The sequence below is a fragment of the Hippocampus zosterae genome, chromosome 14 (genome assembly GCF_025434085.1).
Source record: "Hippocampus zosterae strain Florida chromosome 14, ASM2543408v3, whole genome shotgun sequence".
In the NCBI taxonomy this organism is placed as follows: Eukaryota; Metazoa; Chordata; class Actinopteri; order Syngnathiformes; family Syngnathidae; genus Hippocampus; species Hippocampus zosterae.
Genome location: NC_067464.1, coordinates 12,141,577 through 12,153,195, shown reverse-complemented (window position 1 = coordinate 12,153,195; position 11,619 = coordinate 12,141,577).

The following is an 11,619-nucleotide window of genomic DNA, read 5'->3' as shown; positions in this document are numbered from 1 at the left end:
TGGCTGCCGCCGCAAACAATAATGGCTCTTGTCTGGATGGGAGGGGGTGCGAGCTCCTGTAGGAGAGCCACCTTTTATTTGCTGAGTAAGCTACTGTCACTGACATTCATCCATCCGTCCACCCATCAATCCATCCAGCCAACCGCCCACCGGCTAGGCAAACAAGCAACCATAGCACAATGGGACCTCCCAAATGGTGAGTTTGAAAGCTGTGTCTGTTTCCTTAACTGCACCCAATTCCCACTCTTTCCTGAAGTGTGGGTGTCATCTTTGGGTGTAACTCACCAAATTCAATGAGTTGTTGCACAATATGCATTGTTCTTGTGGCATGGAGTACTGGACAATACATTGTGTGTGTGTGTGTGTGTGTGTGTGTGTGTGTGTGTATATATAATATACATTTTTACAGTGCATGGAAAACTACATAAAAAAACAGTCAGTCAGAGTGTTGTCACAAAGTAAGTCAAACCCATTATTTTCAAAACACAAAAAAATTACGGAGTGAAGTTTCCCTTTGAGGAGTTACCAATGTAATCCAAATCGAATCCACAGGTGCAATTGTATTTGGTGGCTTGAAGCATCAAAGAATGGTTTTTAAGGTTGGCACACGGGTCTATTATTCTGATGTGACTCAGTACAAAGTGGCCAATGACATGACTGACTCACGCTGAACATTTGGGGGATGATTCAGCCCCTCTAAAACAGGCCTAACAATGCCATTGCCACTCAGTGAACATTTTCAATTGTCACGAAACATTGACATTGAACCTGGAAGCCATTTATAAGGCGGCACCCTCCTAATGACGGAAAAGTACTCACCGCTTGATGTCAAGTCTGCAAAAATGTTTCCTTTTAGGGCACTTGAAGCTCTCCAACACCCACATCATAAAACGTAATCACAAGATCTCAAATCACCGAGCGGATGTTATCTTTATTGACACAAAACTTTTTTTTTAACTAAGAAAGAATGTAAATCGCAAAGAAACAGCTGTAAATTCTCGAAGTGGAAGTCTACTTCAGAAAGAAAATTTTGGGCCGCTTTGGACAGGATAATTACTTTTCTTTGATGACTATGTGAATTATCATTCTAAAATGGTCCTAGTTTGTGCACTTAAAACCAAACGGAAACAAAGACCTTTCAAGGCCTTCTGCATTTAAGAAGCTCTCCACCAGTAGCTCCCGACTTTCATTGAGCCAAGGCACCTGTTTTACATTAAGAAGAAAAACATTTCACAGAACATCACCAAAGGGAAAAAAATGAATGCAAAAGCATTTCATTGTTCTTCCTTTCACTATAGGTTGCTGGCAATGATAGGTGACTAAAGATACGATTGTAACGAATAAATGGTCATTTTCAGACAAATTACGAAAAAGTGGATAATACTTTCTCGACCCTTATGAGGATAAGCAGATCAGAAAATGGATGGATAAGTTCCTTTGGCACCCCAGATGTGCTTTCGCACAGCAGTAAGATAAGATATCCTTTATTCGTCCCACACTGGGGAAATTTACAGCCTCCAGCAGCAAGAATGTATGTAGAAAGAAGAAAGAAGAAAGAGAAAAAAAACAACAAACATCTTTCAATTAAATGCAATATGAACACAAAATGGATAAATCGCACTTAAGGTGCCACAGCACCCTTGTTGGGAATCACTGCTCTCTCCAAGGGCAATTATCACCATGCGTGTTTGCGGCTGGTCGATGGTACTCAAGACCAATGATTAGAAAAGTGGCAGACTAATTGCGCAAGGACAAAAGTCAAACAGAAATGCCTGTTAGGAATCGTCATGCATTGTGGAAGGTTCATAATCTCAGTAACAGTTCTTACAAGACACACAATCAGATTAGCCAAATCAATTTTAAAAATTCAGCAGTAAAAAAACCAAAAATATCGAATGATTCTCCGAATTCATTTATTCAAACTTCCACAAGTGCCTGAAAAGGAGTTGGAACAAAAATCATTAACTGTGTCCCACGACCCAACTTTTGCATCAGTACTGTTCCAAAAAACCTCTTGGGCCCTTCTCATTCCAAGTTAATGATACAGGTGACAAAATGGTAACCAAAAAGAAAAGTCAACGATGCCAGTAGACAATGTAGAAACAGGTAAGGTACCATTGCAAAAACAACATTTAAATTCTATTTAATTTGAAGCATACTGCTGTTTTGGAATAATTGATTTGGTGTTTCGGCTTTTTCTTTTTAAAATATCGTACGTTGAACTATATAGCTTATCATGACTTGCATAGGGTTGTTTTTTTGTGTGTTTTATGTCAAGTTAAGTCCAATTTATTTGTGCAGCCGTTAATCACAAAATAGCCTCAACGGGTTTTACAAACCCACAGTTGACAAATATTAATGATATCCCGTGATCTTAACCCCCAGGAAAGCAAGGGAAAAACCCCATCTGGAGACAAATAAGAAACTTTGAGAAGGGGGTGCCCAAAGTTGAAAGAGCATCAAAGTGCTCCCTATATCCTGCAATTTTGCTGCATGTGGAATTTAGGGGATCTCATACGGTGGTGAAATAATGCAATGGTTGTCAAAAATAGCGAGCACCAGCACCACCACCAGCAGCAGCATCAAAACACTTTTGGTCCCATTCGAGCACGGCCATTGTCCACCGGCGGTAATTGTCCATTTTGCTTTCCCCATTACAGCACAAAGAGAGGGGAGGTGAAAACAGTTTGCCCACAAATCTCCTTCTGTGTGCCAACTGGTTTACTCCACTTATTCAGGCCGAGAAGCAAAGACCATCTGCTCATTTCAACTCCCGCCTCAAAACACTCGATAATGCGCATTCACTGTTCGCATTTGTCGTTTGCCAGCACACGATTTGACCAAACACTTAGTAAAACTCCCTCCAAAACAGATCCAAAGCTAGCTTGACCGAGCCATGAATGCGGCCGCTTTGAATGCGTGAGTCCTTGCTTGGTCTCCTCCTGGCGCGACTTGAATGGCATCCACCAAAGGAGAACCGGACAAAGCCGGAGTTGAGGTAAAAGCCAAGATACAGTCAGTTTACAGGCTACAATGGTGAAAATAAAATGATTTGGCAGTACATAAAAACGCTTTGTTGATAAATTGTTTTCATTTCTTCATCAATTGGAGGATGTCGTATTGAGATATTTGAGGTCTCTACTTATTGCTTGGACAAAGATCTAAAGACCCGCAATGTCTTTTGGCATGTTTTGGTATGACACTTTGATCCACTTTGCATCTCGCAGCGCAGGGCCAAACAAACACGCTTTTGTATGAATATTCACATAGAGCTGTCTGGGGCATGGCGATAGCAGCTGGTGCGCTTGAGACCTACAAACAGACCTAAGCCGTGCCTGGATGGGATACGGGCAGCTACATCTGGGCCAGATTCACCCCACCGAATCCCAACACCAGGTCTGTGTGAAGCCATTTTTACGACAGAAGATGGCAGTCCGGGTCCCAGATTAGTTTTTATTGAGCATTTATTGATAGAAATGTTCATTTTCAAACCTAGGAAATTCACAAGTGGTTTTTTCTCATTCTTGGGTGTCTTGAAAGGCGCTTATAAATAAAATTTATTATTATTATTATTATTTACAATAAGTCATAAGATAAATTATATTCTCGAAAATTGCAGCTTTTGCTAACATTCCAAAAACTAATGATTGTAGGTTAATTTAAGAGTGCAAATTGTTTATGAATATTATATGAATGTGAGTGTGACCGTCTATTTGCGCCCTGCAATTGACTGGTTACCTCTCAAATCTCACCTGCAACCCTTGTGAGAATAAGGGCAATAGAGAATGGGTAGATGTTTTTTTATTTTGGTCGCCCCGTTGTTTTTTTTTCCTTTGTTGATTTGTAGACACATGACAAAATACGGCTCAAGGCTCAAATGTTTTGCCCTTCTGTCATGTTGATCATAAAGGTGTTTTCAATTACATTTAACGACAATCCCACATTCAGGTTGTATTATTTCAACAAAACAAAAATGTCTTTTGGTCAGGTTTCTTCATTATGATTAAATATAATCAGTTTAAAATGGCATTTCCCCTCTCTATTGAATGTAATTTTTTAATGAGCAAATTTAATCTCATCCTAATCCAATGGCCTCGCCATAGCAAGTATGGCGAGCGGGTTGGAATACAAAAACGGCTCTTGTGAGAGTTTACTGTGCAACGCTATCGATGCCCCCTACCCTTCATGGGTTGTTGGTTGGCCTTGACAACACCCTTCAACACAGTGCCAGGCTGTCAGGGTGCCAAGGTCGGGCAGCAGCTGCCGGCCTGAACCAGCGGGCACTGATTGCAGTAACGTCAGGGAGCCCCATGCTGCCCTGGTCCTCCCACTGCCTCCTTGAGGCTGCGACCACCCCTCATCCACACAACACACACAATGAGGCTTTAATTATGAAAAATTAGCCAAAGGCTATTCTCCCATCTTTTCAATCATTGATGTGCTGGCACTGCCACTATAATAATAACTAATTAGCAGTTTTAAGAAAAAAAAACCACTGTTCCCTTTGAGGAACCCTCATCTTTCTCTCTAAAGCCCCACAAGGTGTTTTGCACTTACCCTGCTTCATGCATAAACATGTTTAAATATTGCAGATGATCATAACAACTTCATGTAATACCCATTTAATCCAGCTTTATTGTCGATGTGCTTTTTGCATTATTAATGTGCATGACTGTGACAGAAGTGGGCCAGGTGGCATCGGTTTCGTCTCCGTCTTTGCCAATTGTGTCATGTCAGACTTGGGTCTTATAACTGAGAATTTACAAAGCCCGTTGCACACCAAGGGTGGTGGCAGGAAGCATATGAAGGGAGCCACTACAAAAAGATTACAGTCTGCAAATATTCGCCGCATGCGCAAGGCTTCCCATACAATATGCTGTGATGTATTTTCAATGTGAATTTGTTTGTTGAACCACAAAAACATGGCGTGATTGTGCAAGAAGAAGGAGCTGCTCACAAGAAATGGGTAATGGGCAAGAATAAGGAAAGTATGTGCATAATTTGAGGCTGTTAGCAATGAGTATATTTTGGAGACCTGGAAGCATATTTTGTGTGAACACTCATGTGCATTTTTGATTGGCTGATACTATGATGCTGCACTGGCGATTCATTGTTTTTCAAATTGCAGCAACGCCAATGTCCAACGATTCACATCAACCTGTTGTTGAATCCCACACACTGCCTGCAGTTCAGTCATGTAGTCGGGGTGTGATGGGCCTAACTCACAAGCTAATTATTTGTCAAGAGCTCGTTGCCAAAATGCCATTTTACCGAACTTTAGTCACAATGCATTTGCATTTCATTCAAATACCTGCATAATGTCACCCTCCATATCGCCAATCAATGTAAACCACTGACCCGCCGTCCATCCATTGCGCCAAACATTTTCTGGAGTGCTTGACAATCAGTCAGAAAGCACATGTCCATCAACGCTAACAATTCACATATTTACACTGTCACTGAGTGGGAACTGAACACATGCTGGCTGCATGACGGAAGTCAGCTGCCTGGTGAACCACTGCTCAACAAGTGATGTGTCCAGTCACAAAATTTGACAATGCATCTGTCTATTGACATATTGCAAATGTCAGAGTAAGAGGGCAAAAAAATAGTGGCTTATTTGCAGCCAGTATGGAATCTGTTCCCACTCAATGACGGCGTGATCTGACAGCCAATTAGTCCAGGGTAACAAGTTCAGCTTCCATTCTAAATGGTACTGAAAATAGACATACGGGTGTCTGGACCTTCCCATTTAGGAAAAGTACCTAAAAGTGGAGGACAACACACTGCAGCCTGTTGATTAGGTGACAGTCAGTCATCGCTTCAATTTGACAATGTTAGTGGAATCGGAAGAACACGGGCAACGCATTCCATTGTTCTCTTTTATTTACTGTGCGTCCAGTATTCATTATTTACATCTGTCTTTTTTGTTGACAGTTTTCGCCGGTGATGCTGGCATGATGTCACACTGTTGCCAGACGTGACATCCTCCTGCCAGACAGTGAAAACACAGGTCAAAGTAAGGTTTACTGTACCAAACTGTACATTGTTATACAGTACTGCATTATGCTGTGTATGTTTTCTTCTACTATTCCTATGACTATGACTATTAGTATTGTTACTCTTAATTGGATTCATATTGAGTTTTGTGTGCATCTTGATGTTTTGAAGTATTTTCAGGGGCCTTCCTGAGTGCAGGTACACATACTGTTAATAAGGCAGCCTAAAATATTGATGTTCTGTTTTGTTTTGTTGACATTTTTAGTGTACTTGAGAAGCCACCGTCCTTTCTCACGTTAAATATGCAGTGGCCTGGTGAATGTGAACAAGGGAGAGCAAAAGAGGATTTTGTAACATGAGAGACAACAGGCAAGAGGTACCGGTGGGGACTGAGAAGCATTCAACAATAGCTTTGGCTAACAGATGGATGATAGTGTATGGGGTTCGAGTTCAGTGTCATTGTAGAACCTGATATCTGATTATGGCCATCCCGACTGATAAACACAAAGGGATTACATGCGGTTACATGAATAATAAAATTTTGAATTATTTTGCTGACATGCGTCTAATTTGCTGTGCCCTTGCAAAATGCCACAAAGGAGCAGCGGATCATGTTCCTCCAGCGGGCCAATTAAATAAGTTCCTTGTGACCGCCTCTCCTGTGAAGTGAGGCTCTTAATTAGCGGAGAAATGTCCACGTTAGCAGGTGCAATCAGGAGAACTTATTTAACAAGCTGGAAAACACGATGCTTGTTCAACGCTCCAAAATGTTTGGAACTTTTCCCTATGTTCAGTAGTCATGATAAAATGAACCGTGGTCCGACTGTATACACAGTCAGCAAACCCCACAAACAATTATAATGATGTGCAAACACACCCATCCTAAAATGCAGACAAAGCGGCGACTCTTTGAGTCAACCACTCCTTCATATTTAATGACACTCCATAAATTATGAACAAATCTGCAGCCGAACACTCATTAAGACGAGGGGTTGTTGCTTAGGAGCGCTGGCATGTTCGGTCACTTGTGTGGTGTTCGTAACTGAACACCCTGCAGTGCGACAGTAATATGGCGGAAAGTAAATAAGGCAGCGGGTGCGGGGACCTTTGTTGTGCAGGCTGCCACAAGCACGCTACAAATCCAAGTGTTCAATAATGCAGTTCGACACGTGTCTGGGTTGCTTTGTTACCCGGCACCCTTGACATGCATGTGCCCAGGCGTGCATGAGCTATTAAAGCAGCCTTTCTTCAAATTCTTTAGCTTTAACGTCACAACAAAAAAGGTACAGCCGTCCATCCGTGAAACCACTTCCTACACCATTTGTCCTCACTAGGATTGCAGGGGAGCTGGAATCTATCCATCCTGACTTTAGGCAGGAGGCGCAGTCCACATCGGACAATCACAGACGACATGACCCCCACCCAAAAAAAATAAAATAAATAAAAGTAGAAGCACTCTCTAAATGTAGCCTGGTTGTGGATATTTGTGAAAAGTTGCTCATTGAGTAAAATATAAAGTCGACATACCACAGTTAAATGTAATTTTTTTCATTTTTTTAATTTTTTTTGTGAATGGGACAAGAGCCTGTTTTTGTGTTACTTGCAAAAAGACAAACTTTCAACAGTTCGAAAACTGTAGGTGTTTGTTTACATTCAAACTCAGCTTGTAGTGAGCTTCAGTGAGATCATGCACAGTGATTGCTGATTACAATTTCAGCAACCTGGATCATAGAGTTATTATCAGGGTCCCCCATACTGGTCTGGTCGTCGGAGACAATTTTAGACATGCCACTCTAACAGTGCCATTAACATCGATTTGTAGGTAATGTAGTATGTTAGCTAAAGTTACAGAACATCAACCATTTATTTTTCATGTATTAGTAGTGAAGTGTGTCTAAAGTTACTCCTTGTAACACAAAAAAATCAATAACAATTACTACATTTAACCATCATCTGGCATGGTGCTTACTGAGACCTCGAACCCATGTTACAACCGCCCCTGAGTTTGGGAAGTGAGTGGCCAACTATCAGGCCAAGAACCTGGGCTGCTAAGGCAATGGCTACCGTTACTTATAACGCTGTCAAGGAGTGTTTTTTGACTAACGTACTTTTTTATACAGTTCGAACCTGCACCTGCGACACAAGTACACTGCACAAACTTCATTTGCTGAATTCAGCCTACAAGTGACCACTGCGTAACAGTCCATAGTGCCTCACTTTTCACAAATGACAAATCAATTTATGTTCAATCCAACTGTTAGACTAATATGAAAGCTGCAGTAAGTGTGAGGAGGTGATTGGTCATGTCTGGAAAGTGAGGAAGAAAGAGGATGTCCAAAGTAATACAAAGGTGACTGTTATTGCATTACGACTCGGACGCTATATTAGCGTAGCAACAGACTGCTGCAAGACAACACTTTTCAAAGCTTCATGTTTTGAGTTTTTTTTTTTAAATAAATGGACGTGCATAAAATATTAGCACATGAAGTTGAGCCAACTGCATCAGACCCACACACAGAGCTATCATGCCCTATCAGAATTAAGTGCGAGACGAGTTCTTATCCCCAGAACGGTTAGTGACCACTCTTTTCTTATGATACACCAACTCATGGCATCTGTCATCATTGGTAAGACATGTTTGGTGGGGGGGGGGGGGGACAATTTAGGTTTATAAAACAAAGCTTCCTTGTAAAATATGCCAATAGCTGCAACCTACAAGGATATACTTTTGTTCTCTCTTGTTGAAAAAAAAGCAACAAGCTGGGACCTGCGGTCTACTACATGTGTCCTTTGCTGGTCCACCAATATCCCACGGTGAAATTGACTATATCATCGTTAGAGGGTTATATTTTCAGTATATGTTTTTATATAGCACTCCAATATGCATTGTTATATCGTACACCTCTAGGCTCAAGTGAACAAGTGGACAAAGTTTACTCTCTGAAACATTTTTAACTAATCTGTAACTGCTTGTAACATAACAGAAATCAGAACATGTGGGATCTCTGCATCAAAACAGAGAAAACGCTTCCAGAGTCCTTTGACGCTGGCTGAAGTGAGTTTTATTCGAGTCTGCTTAAGTTACACGTGACATGATGCTTGACGGGTTGATCTCCTAAGTTTTGTAGGACCACTGGAGCGCACTAGGAAATCAAAGAGAACATTTTGATTGGTTTTCAAATTGTACAACATTTTGTGGTAGCAGATGGTAAAGTTTCAGATGTTGAAATGCGGATGACTTATTTACACCATAACTGAAGTCAAAACAATCGTTGACCTTGCGCCGTCAAGCCTCCATTTTTAGGAGATAAACACAGCTGGACACCCTAAAACTTTTGGTGTTTATGTCTGTTTGCTACCTTTCCAACTTGAGGCTAAAAATAGCCCCTGTGCATCCGGCTGGGATGCTAACAGTGCAGTCATCTTTCCCTGTGAAGGACACAACACTGTCTGAAGTTTTGGGAGCAGGGAGAGGGGTAGGGGAGAGGGGAGGAAGCGGTGACTACCGTGTGACAAGCGCCCTTTTCCTTCCTCCCAGGCCTGGGAAACAGGAAGTGCTACACACAAGGCATTATTGTGACGGAGAGGAAATGCAAGGTCCTCTAAAATAAGAGCCTCAATCTGGTTGTCAATGACATGGGACTTGTCCTCCACAGAGACCCCCCACTGTATCTCTCTCACACACACACACACACACACACACACACACCTCCAACAATGAGTGATTATGTTGTGCTTTTATTTTGGATGCATGTATAATAAAAGAAAATCCAGATATGGATGGTGATTGCAAGTGTTGAGCAGATGTTGAGGAGGAGCCGGTTGCTAAGAGAAATGCAAGGCCTGAAGTGTGCCGCCTCCCAGTTAATCAAAACCTTCCTTTATCTGTTCCATGTTTTCAATTATACAGCTCTGGAAAGGGCCAAATTTCATCTATGATAATAATGGCCGTCCACTGGCAGTCCAGGCTGCACCAATGCCTTGCTGTTTTTGGCCACGTCTTATTTTGATTCCACACACCAACCTCATCATCCGGGCAAAATTGTAGCGAGTTACCCCTTTTGCCAAGATCAGCATGGCACCTCATGTAGTACATTACATGGATAAGATCTCCATTGTGCACCCTTGGAGAACATAGCAGATGTTGGCCAATTGACTTTTTTTGGCAATTAAAACTAGATCCATCAATGCCCTTCTGCTTTTCATCTGCAATTAAAAGAACGGCAGAAGCCAGGACATTTCACACTATGTAAAGTAAGATATACCAATAGCTTCTAATGGATTCAGTAGTGTCAAATACACCACCAAAGCCTAATAACGTTTTACATTTTTTATAGTTTTTGCATTGATTCCCAATTTGTCCTCGTTTTTTGCAACAGCACATCAAGTTTTCATATAATAATAATAATAATACGATAACAATTGTACTGACTCTCCATGTGTCCTGTAGGTGCCGTGCATGGTTGTGCGAGATGTTTTTGACGTTCTTTACTCGATAAAGAATTGTCCATGGTGTTGTCTGCTTTGGGATGATGTTCACCTTTAATAGGCAAAGTCGCACATAAAAGATAATCATGCAAACAAGAATTTAAATTGTGGGGCTTATATAAACATTACTTTGTATGCACTTCTGCCTGTAAATGAGTGTCGTGTGTGAGTGCAGTAAAAAAAAGAACAAAAATCACATGACCCTCCACAACCATGAGCACGAATCACCCACATACATCTGTTCTGATAAAGACGAGGGACCACTTGCACTGCCACCCGTGGACATCTGCCGCAAACACAAGGAAAAATAAACACGTAGCTCCAACAATCATTTATTGTATATGCAACGTACTGTAGTAATATACTGTATATGATTGAAGGGTTAGGTGGAGCGACAGATGGATTTTTTTCTGAACCATCATCCGTATTGTTTAGCTTTTATAGGTCAAATTAAAAAAAAGGAAATGATCCCCAAAAGCCAATTTGTTAGGGGGAAAAAAAAGTCGACATTTTGGACATCAGCATTAAAAATACTTTTACAGACACATGAAGCCATCGCTTGTTAAAATTAACCATTGACCAGTGTTGTTTCATCAAATATACTTTCTTTCTGCATTACAGAAACAACAATTAAGTAATATCACACGAAAGGGATTGTTGTACTCACCGGCCTTTTTGAAACCGACTCAGTAACTGGTTTCGTCAGTTTCCAAAGTCAAAGCGGATGCTTGCAAATGTCTTTTGACTTACAATACAATACCTGCTGATTTATTGATTAAATACAAAAGATAATCGGCCTTCTTTCATGAAAGCCTACAGAAGTCAGACAATCATGTTGAAAAGCTGAAATCAGAGCATTTGGACAATTGTTAGGTAAACAACGGCTCTAAATGCAAACATTAAAATAGTTGTCAATGAATTTCGACACCTCTAAAAACGATAATACAATCAAAAAGAAAATCTGCCTTTGAAAAGTTAGTATAGTTTTCATTAAGAATTAACAATGCAGTATGTTTATTGTAAAGATTGAATTTTGGATAGAGCTCTTGCAACGGATCTTACTACAAATTGTTCACGATGGTGGTCATGTACAGAATATGTGTGACACAAGAATCACTCTTCACTCACATC